The sequence below is a fragment of the Lycium barbarum genome, chromosome 8 (genome assembly GCF_019175385.1).
Source record: "Lycium barbarum isolate Lr01 chromosome 8, ASM1917538v2, whole genome shotgun sequence".
NCBI classification, from domain to species: Eukaryota; Viridiplantae; Streptophyta; class Magnoliopsida; order Solanales; family Solanaceae; genus Lycium; species Lycium barbarum.
This window is the reverse complement of record NC_083344.1, coordinates 75260570-75279221: the sequence shown is the minus strand read 5'-3', so window position 1 is coordinate 75279221 and position 18652 is coordinate 75260570.

Sequence of the window (18652 nt, the reverse complement as noted above, 5' to 3'; positions counted from 1 at the left end):
ACATTCTGCACTATCATAGCATGTCGTATCATATCATATCGTAGCATATCATGTCATGGAAGTATTATATCCTAGCGTATCATGTCACAGCATAGCTTGTCATATCATAACATGGCTTATCATATTATAGCATGGCCTGTCATATCATAGCATAGCTTATCGTATCATAGCTTGTCATATCATAGCATATCATAGCATATCATGTCATAGCAAAGCTTGTCATAGCATTCCTTATCATAGCATCGCGTTTCATAGCGTATCGGGTCATATCATAGCATAGCCTGTCTGGTCATGACATGGTAGGTCATATCATAGCACCGAACAATGTCGGCTCACCCACATAGCGCCGATGTAGATACGCACCGGCTCACCCATATATCCCGCGTCCGGGCACCCCGCGTCCGGGATGATAAGCCAGCTGATCAGGTGGCAGTGAAACATATTTCCCTTCCCATTCCCCCATGTATCCCTTCCCCCCAGCCCAGGTTCATATACATAGCTTGCATATATGTACTCTGTATGCATATACACATCTTTTATATGTAGACATATTTTTGTATTCATATACATAGCTTGTATACATATACATGTCTTATATACCTTTATTTATCTTATATACATATACATATACATATTTTATATACTTATACATATCTTGTATACATATACATGTTTTATACATATATATCATATAAGCACACAAGGGAGCCCAAGGAAAAATCATGTAGCCATCGGAGTGACGTAAGGTCGGTGACCTCCGATTACATTATGGAATACTCGTGATCGCTCTTGTCTCACCTCGAAGGGACGAATAATTTAAGGTGAGATGGTCAACGGAGAATAGTAATAAGGTAAACGTAGAATGAAATCGTGGGCGTCGTAGATGACAGTTCATAGGTTTGGGAATCTTTAGAAAATAAAGTCATAGCTAGGGGATATAAATAAGATTCAGGAATTAGTTTATCACTTTCATATTCACATAGAATACTTAGCTTATAAATCTTAGTCATAGGATCGTTCCGGTAGTACTTATCATTGGCATATCCTCTTGTCTAACATCATTGTTATCATTATCATCATGGAAGTCTCCTCGTTGGAGTACTTACAATACTTATCATTTAGTAACGAAATCGGGATCAAATGATTCCCTTGGATTCAACTTCTAGTAAGTACAACAAGACTATAAGGAAAATCCGAGAGTAATGGGCCCACCTCGGCCGGATGAGGTAGCGTATGCTATTTGTATATGATACATGTCGTAACGTTACTTGTGAGGGTTCTAGGGTAATCGGGTCCCATTTGTACAAGTTCTAAGGGTGTAGGAGGTTTTTCCAACAATTGGCACACTTTCTAGTTCAATTTTAATGAACAAAAAGTGGAAAACTTTAGGTGCGGATTCCGGGAAACCGAGTTGTCCCCGAGGCTCGTACCCAACTTATTACAACTAAGACATGCCATAGAAAGAAGGTTGAAGCCTTACATACCTCTTTCCGCTCCTTTTGCTATTCCTAATTCACGTCGCAATCTCGTCAAAATCTGCAAATTGGTCATGTTTACCAAAACTCTTATTAGGATTCTTAGAGTTAGAATCTTAAGGAAACACTTGGCTACCGAAATTTCGGCAGCATTTCCTCTGTAAATACACCATCCTCAATATTCAACACAACCAAATTCTCATCAATCACAATCCGGGAATTCAAACCCGGCCAAACTATTAACATAATTCAACAATCACACTAGCAATTCACATATTCCATTCAATATGCATGATCTCAATTTACTACTTTCTTCAAAACCTTCCGACTTCAATGAACACCATAGTAACCTTACAATATATATTCCATCAACATCATGCTAATATCATTACATGCTATCCATGCAAGAACATTATTTTTTTTTCAATATACACAATCTTCCAATTGCCAATGCTTCACCAACTTATCAAGTCTTTACTTACAAATGTGAAATCTACAACACAACAACTAAAATATTAAATATAACTTGCTCATTATTTCTCAATAATTCAACACATATACATGGTTACATATGCCATATACACGGCCACATACACCATGCACACACACACGGCTCCAACATGTACACACCACTACAATCTCTCCAAACTCATTCAACTTCCAATTTCCACATATCATTCACACCAATAACAACCAAACACTAATTAAAATAATTGAAGCATGTCTCCTACACATAAATATGTATGCACGGCCATGTAATATATTTCTCTCCTTCATGAATTTCATCTATTTTAGCATACTACAACACATATAAACCATGTATAACACATAAAACAAGATTAGAGTTCACCTTTCTTCTTCAACTTCTCACTTGACCAAAACTTGGTAACTTGAATGATTGTGAATCTTTCTTGCTCCAACAACAACTCCACCTTGTCAAGCACCCTTTACTTGGTAGAAAATGATTTTTGGAGAATTTTTGCAAATCTTTCTTGGGAATTTTCTCTTGGCCGAAATGCCCTAGTTGTTTTTCTCCTCTTTCTCTTGTTCTTGCTTGATCTTGAAATTTCTAGAGAATGCTAGCAAAAGATGACTTAGTCATCTATTTAATTTCCATGAATTAATTTAACTTGGGCCTAGCCCATGCCCTATGGCCGGTTGGGCCTTTGGCTTTCTTGCAAATTTTTCAAGCCCAATTATTTTGGCTAATTCTTGTAATTCATGAAAACAATTTTTCCGAATTCCAAAGTTGCCCTTCGTCTTTCCTCCATATTCCCACGAGTCATATTGCGAATTTCCCTTTATGCCCTTGACCTTCCTCATTAATTCCGCTTCTAAATTTTTCATAAGTAACTTGTACACCAAACAAGATCAAAATTGTATCTTGCCCTTAATCTCCTGCAATTACCTTAAATTATCCGAATGCGAAAAATGCGGGATATAACATCCTCCCCTCCTTTAGAACATTCGTCCTCGAATGTTAAACTAGCCTCATAGTGTACCGTAACACTTCGGGGAGGTCTCCTCTGTAGATATCTCACATATCGCTTAACATATCCATTCTAGGAGCTTAGGTTGCCTTCAAATCATAGGCCAATTGATTTAACTCCGAATGCTGGCTCTGCGTTAACAAGTCCCTCTTGTTCGTTCTTGAATAGTCATAGTCCATTTCAGGTCTAACATGTCCGCCTCTTCTGCTAGCCTAGTCCATCTCCGCCTACATGGCTTCTATAGGGTTCCTGACCACTCCACACACTCTAATTTACATTAGACTACCCAATTTCACAGTCGTCTCTTGTTCCCACATTTATGAAATTTTCAGCATATTTCCCAGGGGGTCACCCATCATGAAATTACTCCCACCTGAGCACGCTTAAGCTTGAAACTTCAATGCATTTCAGTGTCTCGGTATTAGTATTTTTACCTCCGCTTTCCCGTACTACCTATATCACATAAAATGGGGCAAGTTGGGGTCTCGACAATGTTCAGAACGCCCTCGTAACACATCTTTCCCTTTTAATGACTATTTTAGCTTTCGTGGTCACTAATATTCACTTTGTACTCGTGTATATGGTTGCTCTTGTCCTGAATTTTCCTGAATTCTTTATATGTTCCATAATATAAGGGACGGTGCAAGATAAAGTAAAATCCAATTCAATTTATCATCCATCTATTATAGAAAAGATGTCGGAAGTGTACCTGCGGCCGCATCGGTGGAAGGTCCAGGATCCTGTCGTCTTGTCAATGCGTATATACGGTGTGGAGGGCCGGCTGAACTGGGTGTCCCTCCTCTGCCTCGGCCACGGCCTGCTGGAGCCTGGGAGGCCTGTCCTGGAGGGCGCACGGACGGTGAGGAACTCACTGCTGACCCGGCGGGCTGAGCTCTGCTCCTCTCATTCCTTAGCGGACAATCTTGCATCAAGTGGTCAGTCTGTCCGCAAGCATAGCACGCACCTGTATCCCGGTAACACTGTCCCGAGTGTAGCCTGCCACACCGGGTACACCGTGGCGGGGGTGGCATCATCCTGCTGGATTCAGCTCTATACTGAGACCCCGATACTCTAGTGTCCTGACCTGCTCCCGAATAAGTAGAACAATCAAATCCCCTATCCGCAAATCGAGGAGGTGCACTGGCCGCTGATTGGTCTGAATGCCTAAATTGCTCCTGTGCCTGTCCCCCTCTGTACTCGCTTCTAGCCCTGGAAAATCTGCCCCTTTTTCTGGAACCCCTATCTGGATAACCCTCCTCTCTCCGTGCCTGGTACTGTTCTTCCAGGTTTTAGGCGTGGGCCTGGATTCGAGTGATAGTCATCCCTTCCTGGAGTGAAGCCGTCAAGCACTCCTTAACCAAGTGTGGCCCTAGCCCACTCACAAATCGGTGCACATGATCTCCCCTATCAGCTATCATGGCTGGGGCATACCTGGCTAACGAATTAAAACGGAGGTTGTATTCTCGAACGCTCATATTTCCCTGTTTCAGGTTCAAGAACATATCGGCTCGAGCTCGTCGAACCTTTGGCGGTAGGAAATATCGTAGAAATGCCTCAGTAAATTCCTGCCAAACCGGAGGGGGCGCATTTGCTCCCCTCGAAGATATCCAGCTATTATACCACAGAACTGCCACATCCCGCAGCCTGTATGAAGCCAACTCTACGGACTCCGTATCCGAAGCATGTATGATCCCTAGAGTCCTCAGCATCTCATCTATAAAACTCTGCGGGTCCTCCTCTGGTTTTGATCCATAAAACTCTGGAGGCTTCAGGGTGATAAAGTCGCGGGCCCTTGCACTTACCGCTCTGCCTCCCAGGTCTACATCTTGCCGCTGAGCCTGTGCGGCAACGAGCTGGGTCAATAGCCGGATGGCCTCTGCCATCTGCTGGCCCGGAACTGCTGGCGGTGGAACTGGAGGTGCGGGGGCTGGAGCTGGAACTCTTTCCTGCTCTGCTGGCGCAGGGGGAGCAGGAACAGTCTGAGGGGGAGCCTCATTATGAGATTCTTCTTCTTCTAGCTCCCGTTCAACTCTGCTGGCCGCCACCCTCTTGGATTTCTCGGCCATCGCAGCCTTTTTCTTCGGCGGCATTACTGAAACCATAACACAGGTTTAGGAAAAGGAATATGGAAGCCTGGCAACTTAGCTCTATCGCACGATTTCAGAATGCAAAGAAGGTCACATTTCCTAAATGCCCTGTAGCCTCCTGTTTATAAGTGTGGTGCGCTACACACCCATAAACAAGACTCTACTGGACACGGCTCGTAGACAAACCCTAGGACCGAACTGCTCTGATACCACTTCTGTCAAGACCCGACTAGGGGCCGTGATGAGTACCCGATACTTGTACCGAGCACCCCTTATCTATCATATTACCCTTATCTCTTAGCAAGCCGTATAGACAGTGCCATTTGTTTTTCGAACATTAATGAACATTAATATTAGCAGCGTCATTATGAACATAGACTAGTAAACTTCGTTATCACTTTATACAACAACCATGCCAAACACCATATATCTAACTGTACCTGACTGACTGCACATATCTGTCTACGAGCCTCTAGACATAGTACACTTATACATAGAAAAGGCCGAGTACTGTCGTGCCCGAATATACATACACAAAATAGTACCACTGGAGTGAGGCTCCGAAACAACTGGAGCGCTGTCAAGTGCGGCTGGTAGGGCTTCTAAGGATCACGTCCACCTATCTGCTGACCTGCGCGGCATGAAACGCAGCGTCCACAAGAAGGGACGTCAGTACGAATAATGTACCGAGTATGTAAGGCATGGAAGATAATACAAGTAGTAACATAGAGTACAATTAATAATATCATGGAGCCGGAGGACGTACAACGAGGTAAAAAAGTAACCTGCACTTAGGGAGGCCCCTTTTCAGGCTGGCTGTCATGTAGGCTTATCCTTTCTTTTCTCTTTTGTTTTCTTTGAAACAGTTCTTTGTCATAAACATGGAAAATGGGGTTTAAATCATGTTATGTTTTTATCATATTACATTCTGCACTATCATAGCATGTCGTATCATATCATATCGTAGCATATCATGTCATGGAAGTATTATATCCTAGCGTATCATGTCACAGCATAGCTTGTCATATCATAGCATGGCTTATCATATCATAGCATGGCCTGTCATATCATAGCATAGCTTATCGTATCATAGCATGTCATGTCATAACATATCATAGCATATCATGTCATAGCATAGCTTGTCATAGCATTCCTTATCATAGCATCGCGTTTCATAGCGTGTCGGGTCATATCATAGCATAGCATGTCTGGTCATGACATGGTAGGTCATATCATAGCACCGAACAATGTCGGCTCACCCACATAGCGCCGATGTAGATACGCACCGGCTCACCCACATAGCGCCGATGTAGATACGCACCGGCTCACCCATATATCCCGCGTCCGGGCACCCCGCGTCCGGGATGATAAGCCAGCTGATCAGGTGGCAGTGAAACATATTCCCCTTCCCATTCCCCCATGTATCCCTTCCCCCCAGCCCAGGTTCATATACATAGCTTGCATATATGTACTCTGTATGCATATACACATCTTTTATATGTAGACATATTTTTGTATTCATATACATAGCTTGTATACATATACATGTCTTATATACCTTTATTTATCTTATATACATATACATATTTTATATACTTATACATATCTTGTATACATATACATGTTTTATACATATATATCATATAAGCACACAAGGGAGCCCAAGGAAAAATCATGTAGCCATCGGAGTGACGTAAGGTCGGTGACCTCCGATTACATTATGGAATACTCGTGATCGCTCTTGTCTCACCTCGAAGGGACGAATAATTTAAGGTGAGATGGTCAACGGAGAATAGTAATAAGGTAAACGTAGAATGAAATCGTGGGCGTCGTAGATGACAGTTCATAGGTTTGGGAATCTTTAGAAAATAAAGTCATAGCTAGGGGATATAAATAAGATTCAGGAATTAGTTTATCACTTTCATATTCACATAGAATACTTAGCTTATAAATCTTAGTCATAGGATCGTTCCGGTAGTACTTATCATTGGCATATCCTCTTGTCTAACATCATTGTTATCATTATCATCATGGAAGTCTCCTCGTTGGAGTACTTACAATACTTATCATTTAGTAACGAAATCGGGATCAAAAGATTCCCTTGGATTCAACTTCTAGTAAGTACAACAAGACTATAAGGAAAATCCGAGAGTAATGGGCCCACCTCGGCCGGATGAGGTAGCATATACTATTTGTATATGATACATGTCGTAACGTTACTTGTGAGGGTTCTAGGGTAATCGGGTCCCATTTGTACAAGTTCTAAGGGTGTAGGAGGTTTTTCCAACAATTGGCACACTTTCTAGTTCAATTCTAATGAACAAAAAGTGAAAAACTTTAGGTGCGGATTCCGGGAAACCGAGTTGTCCCCGAGACTCGTACCCAACTTTTTACAACTAAGACATGCCATAGAAAGAAGGGTGAAGCCTTACATACCTCTTTCCGCTCCTTTTGCTATTCCGAATTCACGTCGCAATCTCGTCAAAATCTGCAAATTGGTCATGTTTACCAAAACTCTTATTAGGATTCTTAGAGTTAGAATCTTAAGGAAACACTTGGCTACCGAAATTTCGGCAGCATTTCCTCTGTAAATACACCATCCTCAATATTCAACACAACCAAATTCTCATCAATCACAATCCGGGAATTCAAACCCGGCCAAACTATTAACATAATTCAACAATCACACTAGCAATTCACATATTCCATTCAATATGCATGATCTCAATTTACTACTTTCTTCAAAACCTTCCGACTTCAATTAACACCATAGCAACCTTACAATATATATTCCATCAACATCATGCTAATATCATTACATGCTATCCATGCAAGAACATTTTTTTTTTCAATATACACAATCTTCCAATTGCCATTGCTTCACCAACTTATCAAGTCTTTACTTACAAATGTGAAATCTACAACACAACAACTAAAATATTAAATATAACTTGCTCATTATTTCTCAATAATTCAACACATATACATGGTTACATATGCCATATACACGGCCACATACACCATGCACACACACACGGCTCCAACATGTACACACCACTACAATCTCTCCAAACTCATTCAACCTCCAATTTCCACATATCATTCACAACAATAACAACCAAACACTAATTTAAATAATTGAAGCATGTCTCCTACACATAAATATGTATGCACGGCCATGTACTATATTTCTCTCCTTCATGAATTTCATCTATTTTAGCATACTACAACACATATAAACCATGTATAACACATAAAACAAGATTAGAGTTCACCTTTCTTCTTCAACTTCTCACTTGACCACAACTTGGTAACTTGAATGATTGTGAATCTTTCTTGCTCCAACAACAACTCCACCTTGTCAAGCACCCTTTACTTGGTAGAAAATGATTTTTGGAGAATTTTTACAAATTTTTCTTTGGAATTTTCTCTTGGCCGAAAGGCCCTAGTTGTTTTTCTCCTCTTTCTCTTGTTCTTGCTTGATCTTGAAATTTCTAGAGAATGCTAGCAAAAGATGACTTAGTCATCTATTTAATTTCCATGAATTAATTTAACTTGGGCCTAGCCCATGCCCTATGGCCGGTTGGGCCTTTGGCTTTCTTGCAAAATTTTCAAGCCCAATTATTTTGGCTAATTCTTGTAATTCATGAAAACAATTTTTTCGAATTCCAAATTTGCCCTTCGTCGTTCCTCCATATTCCCACGAGTCATATTGCGAATTTCCCTTTATGCCCTTGACCTTCCTCATTAATTCCGCTTCTAAATTTTTCATAAGTAACTTGTACACCAAACAAGATCAAAATTATATCTTGCCCTTAATCTCCCGCAATTACCTTAAATTATCCGAATGCGAAAAATGCGGGATATAACACCTAAGTATACCTAAGTTTGTTTAAGTATGTCTGGATTGGCCTAAAAGGACCTTGAATAGTTGTATCTTATATACTGAAGGTAAGTATAAAACAAACAACACTCTAGAGCATGATATAGAAGTTCTAAAAATGAAGGTTGAGACCAAGGTTATTTATTTGGTACAATATGCTCCCAAATATAGGCTTGTGAAACTGTAAAATCACCTAAGATGAGTCAGGACATTTAGATATTACTAGGATGATTATGTGTCATCATTGTTCATTTAAAATAAAACCTAGTCTTGATTTTTTGTCACCAGACCCTTCCCCCTTTCTATATATGATCCATGCTTCAGTCTTCAAGGGGGTCTAATGACACTGAAATGGTAACTGAATCCTAATATGCTCTTTGATTGCTAAAAATGATCAATCAACCAATGAAAAGGAATTGCTTGAGTCTAGGTATTGGTGTTCAGTCTAAACTTAAGTTTATAAGGATTAAGGTGTCATGTTTTTTTTAAAGAAGTGATATCTAAAAGGAATTCAATACAACTTTCATAGTAGGCTGAGTTGATTGAAACTGCTAACTTGTGTGGTCAACTAGGTGTTTAGTTGGAATTTGATCTAAAGGCAGTGTTAAACTAAACCTTAACCATAAGGTCTTGGTGGTTGTCACTGGGCATGAGGATGAGGTAAGGAGTTGAGGTTGCCTTAAGAGATTAAAAGATGAGCTTAGGTATGAACTGGAGGTAATGACCAGTGGGGCCTTTGTTCCTTTTTTTACTAAAATCAAGACTCATGAAAGAGATGGGGAGGTGATGACCTCACCCTACCCTGTTTCTCTTTCAGGACCCTAAGGTTCCCTTTTTCTCCTAAACTCATTCCCATGGCAGTGGGATTCACAGAGGTCTTATGTTTGGTTAGGAGAAGTTTACCATGCATGGGGGGATCTTTGAGATGTTATGCTATCAATACCCAGTTAGAATAAAATATGAGGGTCTGTCACATTCTCTGTCATAATTAAAGGGATTAAAAATTGTAGTGTTGACTAAAATTCTGGGAGCAAGTAATGTATCAGGACTTGGATTCATGCCTTAGAGTTCAAAATTTCTTGCTTTGTGTTGTTTAAAAATGGATATGTTCAATAAAAACCTATATGTCATATTTATGCTTGAACTGTCTGTGTTGTTGTCCTAGACATAGTTTGAATCTGGGAAGAGGATATTTGAATTAAAATAAGATTGGTGGGAATTCTTGCTTTTGAACTTGAACTGTTACATTTAGATCTTACTATGCATTATGGTGTAACTTGGATTGAGAAGATAAGGTTGTACTCTATTTAATGAGGTTTGTATTTATATTGTTGGTGTGTTTAAAGTCATATTAGGATTATAACTGTAGAATGAAATAACTAAGCATTGAGTTTGTGTTAAAAGGTCTATAAGTGGTAAACTAGAGTTGGTCTAATGTTTTTGTTAAGGATGTTATGGGTGTTCTCAGGCAGCTTGTGAACCACTTGGCATAGAATGGTCTTTTCAAAGACACCTCAAAAAGAGAGCAAGGAAAAGTCAAGCTTAGCTTGATTCATAATACCTACCCTCCAAATGAGGGGTGTCATGGCACACTCTATGAACCCATGGGGGGAATCCCTGTCATAAGAGTGCTTTGATTCTTTAAACTTTACCATTTTATCAAAGGTCTGAGATAGAGAAAGAGGCAGGGAAAATTAACCTGTCTGGATGGCATAAGTACATAGGAACTAAGAAAAGAAGCTAGTTGTTTTCAATAAGTTGACTGTTGCTTTCCTTCTAAGGGAGATAGATAAATTTGAGGTTGTTAGTAAAAAGTGTTCTTTTGAGAAGTTAAGAAAACACTGAATCATAAAGAGTCATTTGGGATCTTGTGTCATTCTTGTAATAAACATAGCTGCTCTTTTTCCTTTTTCACTTAAATGGATACTCACATGAATTTTGCGAATATACATGCTCCTATTACTGTTAGTGATTAAAATAGAGGCTCATTTCTGTGTGTTCTATAGGAATTTAAATCTGCTTAGTTTCAGCTCATTTAGTGTTGTTTCAACTCAGACTTCTTGGTGTTTCAACCCTTCTTTGTGATCACAAGCTGTAATATGTTTGATTCTTTTTACCTGCATCTCTTTATTGTGCTTTGTTATTGACTGGCCTCCTAAATAAGTATTAATCAGTCCTCACATTTGTGGTTATGAGGGCTGCTGATAGATGAACTTGATGTGAATCACTACCTGACCTGTATAGGAGTTAAGTTGAACTTGAACTAGCTTCAGCCTTAGATTTGAACACTGCTCTAAGAAATAGGAAATAATTAGGTGAATAAAATGATTATGAGTCTAAGATTTAAACACAAAGAGTGTAAATATACAGGGGATATGCACAGGTTAGTGAAAAGGGAGAGGTACATACATATAGTATACACTTGATATACACATCATATGTGTATATCATAGTATACTATGTGTATATGAAGGATCAGGTCAGCTATAGCTAGGGTGTATGTGAATGAATAGAGGGGATAAAAACCCACTTATGCACTAAATTGTCAAATGAACCTCCCTTTTTTTTTTAGAAAGCAGTTGGGCTTAGCCCAATTCAGATTTAATTAAAAAATGGGCTAGATTTCACTAGGCCCTAAAGGTATAGAAAAGAGGATGATTTTGTTTGGACCATCTATTGATTAAGTGTCTTGAAGTGGCTATGTTATTTTCATATCATCACATTGTAATATCTGTTTCAGTCCCCGATTATGACTTTGAGTTTATTTTTCATGATTGTTTGTAATTAAATTATTCCCATATGTAGTGATACTTGTGCATGATTATGGGACTATGATTTTTTTCTATGGCAATACTGGTTTGGGGAGTTAATGTGATTTGGGAGGGGGAACAAGTCTTAGCCATTCTCCAATGTCCAACCATGCTTGGGGTTCATGAAACCCCTTGGAACTTGTGCGGCATCGGGAATACGAGTGGTGACAACCTTTTTCCTTGCATGATATAAGTCCCAAATCAGTGAGGCTAATAGTATACAATCGAGTGCCTTAATTGTGTACCTTGTAAAAAATATATATATATATATATATACATGTGATAGGTTCAGTAAATATAGACTAACCTAGATCCTTTTTCTTTTCCTCCTCTCACTGCATGGCCATTTGGGACGAGGTCTAGCCGTCCTATTGGGCCAAAGACCCAATAGGAAAATTCTTTTAAAATATTATTGAGTCCGAGAAAAGAAAGAGAAGCTAGTATATATTAAAGGTCCAATCATGGGTGAAAATGACATGAAGACCCAACCATGAGTAAGAATGGTTAACTAGGGGTTTGGTACACCCCTAGTATATCCCTCTTCTGTTATTTATTTTATTCCAGTTTTTGTTGAAATGTTGTATTATATTTGTATTTGTAAAAAACTCACATTATTATTGGAATCAGTTATGGTTTGAACTAGACGTCTTAGGCAAACGGTACATATGTCGTTTAGTGACTTTAGGTCCTCACACGATTTTCAAAACCCAGGCTTAGTATAAACAATGTTGAAAAAAAATAAAAATGGCTAAGTAGGTAAAATAGTAAAAAGAATGAAAAGGGATTACTTCATTTACGAAATATTGTTATCACCTTCTTGAAAAGAAAAGACCAAGTTGGCATTTTTTTTTAAATATGTTTCCCTTGAAATTTAGTCTTTTTTAAGTTGTCTTTTGGACCAAAAACCTAATCAAAAAAACGATTTCAGTTTGTATGTATACATAGTGTATGCATACACCTAGCACAAGTCTTTTTCTGGGGGAACTTACACAATTACTAACAAATAAGTATTAAATTATGTAATCTACAACTATTTTCTAATTTACAGAATCTACCATATATACCCTATAAATGAGTAAAGGAGAAAATCTTTAGATATGGTAATTTTCCTATAAATAAGGTAATTAAATTTGATAGATTATATTTTTTTTCCTAAATTTAAGTAATCTATCCCTACAACTACCTATCAATAAGGAAACATTATCATCAAAGCCTTGAAAAACTCTATTAATAGACGATAGAATTTGCTCATACACTCCATCTTCTATAAGGTATATTGTAATGGTGTGTACTGCATATATATATTATACAGAAGGTATTATTATGTTATATACTGTTTATAATATACAAACTTAAATATATTAATTTCTACTATTATACCCACAAATATTTTATTATCATCTTTTCAATTACACTTACCAATTTGAATATACCATATACATGGTATCATTACATTATATACGATATATAATATAAAACTTAAATATACTGATTCTCATCTTTTCAATTACACTTACCAATTTGAATATAACATATACATGGTATTATTATATTATATACTATATATAATATAAAAACTTAAATATACTGATTCTTACTATTATACCTACAAATATTTTATTACCATCTTTTCAATTACACTTACCAATTTGAATATACCATATACATTTTTAGAATTTACCCTTAGAAACAAAAATAATGTGAAAAAGCGGTAACACATGCTTAGAAGTTTTTGTTTTTTAAAAAAAACCTGAAAAGCTTAAGTAAAAAACTACAAATAGTGCAGATCAGAAGACTTTGAATATGTATATAAAATCAAAGCTTGAAAATTTGTATTTCTAGGAGCTTGAGGAAATGAATATGGAAGGGAGAGCACATGAAATTGAAAATTAGAGCACCTTTTGATTGATAAGGTAAGTTTTTAGGTGATAAAATTACATTTTATTGTGTATTTAATTAGGAGAGATATTTTAGGGATATGAAAGATTGTATATAATGTAATAAAAAGTTAAAATATTAGAATAAATTGTATTAATGTAATTTTTTAAAGTAGTTGTAACTTTTGAAAATTCCTTTTTTAAATCTTGTGTTTGTGTGACTTTCCCCTTTTTCTGGACTCAGCCCATTAGGAAAAATGAGAATTTTTGGGCTAAAGCCTTATAAAAATCGCATTTTTAAAGTCCCACTTGACAAAAAATTTCAGAAAAAAGGTGCAAAGACATGTCTTGGGCTGAGTCCAGTAACAAAAGAAAAAATGAGATTTTAGGGCTAAAACCCAACAGATCTAAACACTCAATTGATTTTTTTTAGAAAAGGCATAAAATTTTGGCCAAACCCACATAAAAATGTTATCTTTTATTTTACAAATATTGGACTTTAAGTTTAAAATTCCAGGACTAAGAAAGTTAGTTTGGTTTTATAAGAAACTCCTTAAATTAAACATAAATCATTTGTAAACATAAACTTTTAGATAAGGACATTCTAAAAACGTATTAAACGAATTAACCCGGACCATGTATGAGTCAAGCATGAATAAAAATCATTTATCCCATACTTTAAACAATTGAACTTTCTATCTTTACAAAAACTACTACTATCCTTGTATATAAAAGGAACTAATTGTACCCGAATATTACAAGTCCGAACCAAAATACCCTGTACATAAAGGAGAAATACTCAAATTATTTTCAAAGAATGATATGCAAAAATGACAGATTTTACAATACGGGAAATAAACACCAAATAAACAGTTCATGCAAATACTCATACATTGGAATTCGAAGGTCAACCGTATAGTACAGATCCTTAATACTAGGATGCCTAACACCTTTCGTAGGGAATCACCAGAACCCTTACTTAGAACTTTGGATGAAGAAGAATTTTTCACGGTGTATGAATAAACTCTTCAAAACTGGTTTTCCTAATTTCCTAAAAATTAGGTGGCGACTATTTTAAAACAAAGTCCGAAAGAGCACCAACGAGTTCGAAGTAACTTTGCAAGCGCTAACCCCGCTCGCAAAATGCGAACCATTACAATAACTTGGTAAAGTCTTTAGATAACAAGATAGAGTGATTTTAAGGATAGTACTAACCTTATCCTAGTCCTAAAGGTCTGTAGTGGTTGTCACTTGGCTATAGGTGGGGTAAAGGGTTGAGTACACTCCGAGGGGGAAAGACTGGCATAGAACAGGTTAGGGGTAATGACCAACTTGGACTGCCTTCCCTTCTCTGAGGGCCTAGCAAAAAGGTTGGGGTCATGACTAGCCTTGTACTGCTTTCTCTCTACTAAGGTGAAGGTCTAGGAAAAGGGTTGGGGTGATGACCAACCCTTTACTGCTTCTCCTTAAGTCCTTAGAGTCTCCCCTGAGTCTCATATTTAGGGTCATGGAACATATTAAAACCTTTGTTTAATTAGGAAGAGATTAGTAACATCCAAGGGAATTTTGGTTAAGCTGCCTCCTTAAAATCAAACCAGATTAAATAAGCAAGGTCGTTCAAGTTCTGCCTAGTGTAAAAGAGATTGGAATAGTTTCCTTTTGGATAGTCTTAAGCTAATATGGTTTTATAAAACTTTCTTACTTTTAGTTTAATTGATCTAATGATAGTATGAAGAGTTTATGTGTATGAATGTGCATGTTATAAACCACTTAACATGGGAAGTCTTTTTAAAAACACCTTGGAGAGAAGGAGATTTGGATAGAATCAAGTGTAACTTGATTCAAGCACTGCTCTATCTCAAATAAAAGGCTGTCATGACAGGACCTACAAGTTCATGGGGTGAAACTTGCTACATTCATGCACTAACCTAATTCTTTCTCTCATTAGAACAAGGGATTTGGTCCAAGAAGTGAATCTGTTTTCTTTAAAATGGTTTTCAAATGATATTTGTTCCAATAAGGTTGGTCCTAATTCACTTGTAGTGTCTGATCTCCAAAACAAGAAAAATTGGTAGTAAGAGTCTTGTGTAGATTTGACATTAGTTCAACATAGGGCTGTGGGTTGATTCAAGGTCTTCTCCGGTTGTTCATGACATGGCATTATGTATTTAGATTGCAAAAATGGTATTGAGTGCCCTTGTTGATAGCTGAATGTGTGATTGCATGTTATGATACCTATTTGAGTTTGTGTTCACCTATTTAGCCTTATTAAATGTTATAGTTGTTGCTATGGTTATTTGCATCAAGTTCTAGGACCTGTTTGCCTCATTTGAGACTGTACATTCACACTATACAATTCTGAAGTAGCTTGGGCATCCTGTTGGTTATGTTGGAGTCTAAATTAGGACTTAGGTCTTGTTTGGCATCAAGGTGATAAATGAGAATGGATTAGGTGGTTAATGGAGTCAAAGGCTTAAAGGAAACTTGGAAAAAACTTGGAGTTTCTTGCAACCTAGTTCAGTATAGTTAACTTCAGTTAATGATTGATAATGCTAATTGAATCATAGGACTAAGATAATACTTGGAGGGATTTGAGTTGTTTTGACCCAGTCTAGTGTAACTTAATCAGGATAAGAAAAAGAATTTGAATTAGATTGGTTGAAGTAGGCAGTTTAGTTAATACTTAAGTTTTAAAAATAAAGGTGTATACATGATATAGACATGGGCTTTACAAGACTTAGTCCTTTATGTAGGTGATAGTTGGGTTTGTCAGATGTATACCAGGTATACACATCTGATATACATGTCAAAGTGTATATCGAATGGTATATCATACGCATATACATGTCTACCAGGTTAAAATCAGATAGGATTCGCATGGGCTTTAACACTTGGAGTCTGTCAGCTTAAATATAATGTCCAAACTTCTAAAATGAACATAGAAAGGCCCATTTTAGCCTTAGGTTAGCGCAAAGGGGATAAAATTCTGAACTGTTTCCTTGGGCTGAGTAGGAGTTTAAGATATGTGTGTGATTTGGGGCTTGCCAGGCCCACTTCTTGAATTTGTTTTTTTGGCAATATTGCAATCTGATACTGTTATATGCTTTGTGATATATGTGTATACATACACTTGTGTTTGGTTTCATTTTTGAAAATGATAAGTCTAGTAAATAAATTCTAACCGGGTTCCTTTTTCTCTCGTCTCCTCTTCTCTTCACCTTCCTTGGCCACTTGGGCCCGTGTCAAGCCAAACTGTTTGGCCAAGGCCCAATAGATCTTTCCTTCTTTCAAAGCAGTCGAGATGAAAGGGAAGCTAATATATATATGCGTGGATGATAGAAGGCCCAACCATGGGTGAAAATGGTTAACTAGGGGCCTGGTACGCCCCTAGCCTAACTTTCCTTTTTTAATACTATTAAAGTTGTAATTATTTGTAAAAACACATTGTATCTATTGAAACCTTTATGGTATGAACTTGCTGTCTTAGGAAAACGACGCCTATGTCGTTTAGTTTTTTGACTTTAGGTACCCTCAAACGATTTTCAAAAACTTGGGATAGAACCCTTCTTTCTTTTAGAAATTAACGAGTAATAAAGCGAAACTGATTTTTAAAACACATACTTAAGTACGAAACTAACTCTTTTCAACATCACAAACTCATTTTCAAGTGCAATTGACAATAATTTTTTTTTAATAATATAAACTGAAATAATTTCTCTTTAAAACCAAGCATGAAATGAATTTTTCTAGATATGAGAAACATTTTCTGGACATAGACAAAGCCCATAATTCAGGAGGAAATTAGAGGAGATTTTAGGCCAAGCCCACCAAGTTTGAACAAGACATAAATAAACAGTTTTTGGGTTAGAGCCCACCTGAATGAAATAGATTTTTGGGCTAGGCCCAACGCGGTAAAAGACAATTTTTTGACAACATAATAAAGGGTATAAAGAAAAGATATTTTAAAGACTAAACCCTATTACAACAAAATCAGACTTATCCAAAAATCATATTCGTGACTTAGAAATTCTAGAAAGGTGTTTGGAAACGGTATATGGTTGAACCAACGGGTTTCGATGTGGACAATGTATGAATAAAGGGATATACATAGACATATATACATTTTCTAATATATAAAACATGGCATTATTTTAGACGGGATATACCCGATGTACATTATCCTTATAAATGAAAGGACAAAAAACTACTTTTATCTGGATATTTTAAATCCGAATTTAAAGTACCCATAGTTAAAGGGCATTTCTTTAACTCTTTCTCAAGAAACAAAAAAAAAATAAAAAATAATATGGCATAATAGTTTTTTATATGGGAAACTAAACAAAACATAAACAGTTCATCCAAAATCACACATTGAAGCTCAAAGATCAACCGTATCTTACAGATTCTTAATACTACAGTGCTTAAAACCTTCCCTAGGGGATCACCAGAACCCTTACCTAGAACTTTTGTCAATGGCTTTTTCACGGCGCTTTGAATAAATCCTTTGAACCTAATTTTCCTAGTTTACGCATAAATTAGGTGGTGACTCTTTTTCAAATTAAAATCCGAAAGAGCACCAATAACCTCCTAGTAGCTTTCAGAGTGCTAACCGTAACAGATGGCGACTCTGTTGGGGACATTTAGGTTCTATCTATAAGGGTTTCAATACAATGTGATTATTTGTATAAACTGTTTATGTGTTTACTTTCCTGTATTTATAAACTATCATTACATGCATTTCATAAACTTCACCACCCCTGGCAACGGTTACTTGCATGGTTTCAAAGGTGACTTCGCGGAGTACGCGATCGATCCTTCACTAAAAATCCAAATTTATTTCTTTGGAACCGTTGAAAGGCGAGGTTGTTTCAAGGTCATCCAACAGCCCCAATGGTTCAACCCCAGTAGTCCGCTCGGGTACCATGGTCATTTGTTACAAGTCCACTCTAGTGATAACTAGGATAGAGCGAAGCCAGATCTTACTAAACTAGCGCATTCATACCTAGACGAACCTTGGGTATTTTAGATGT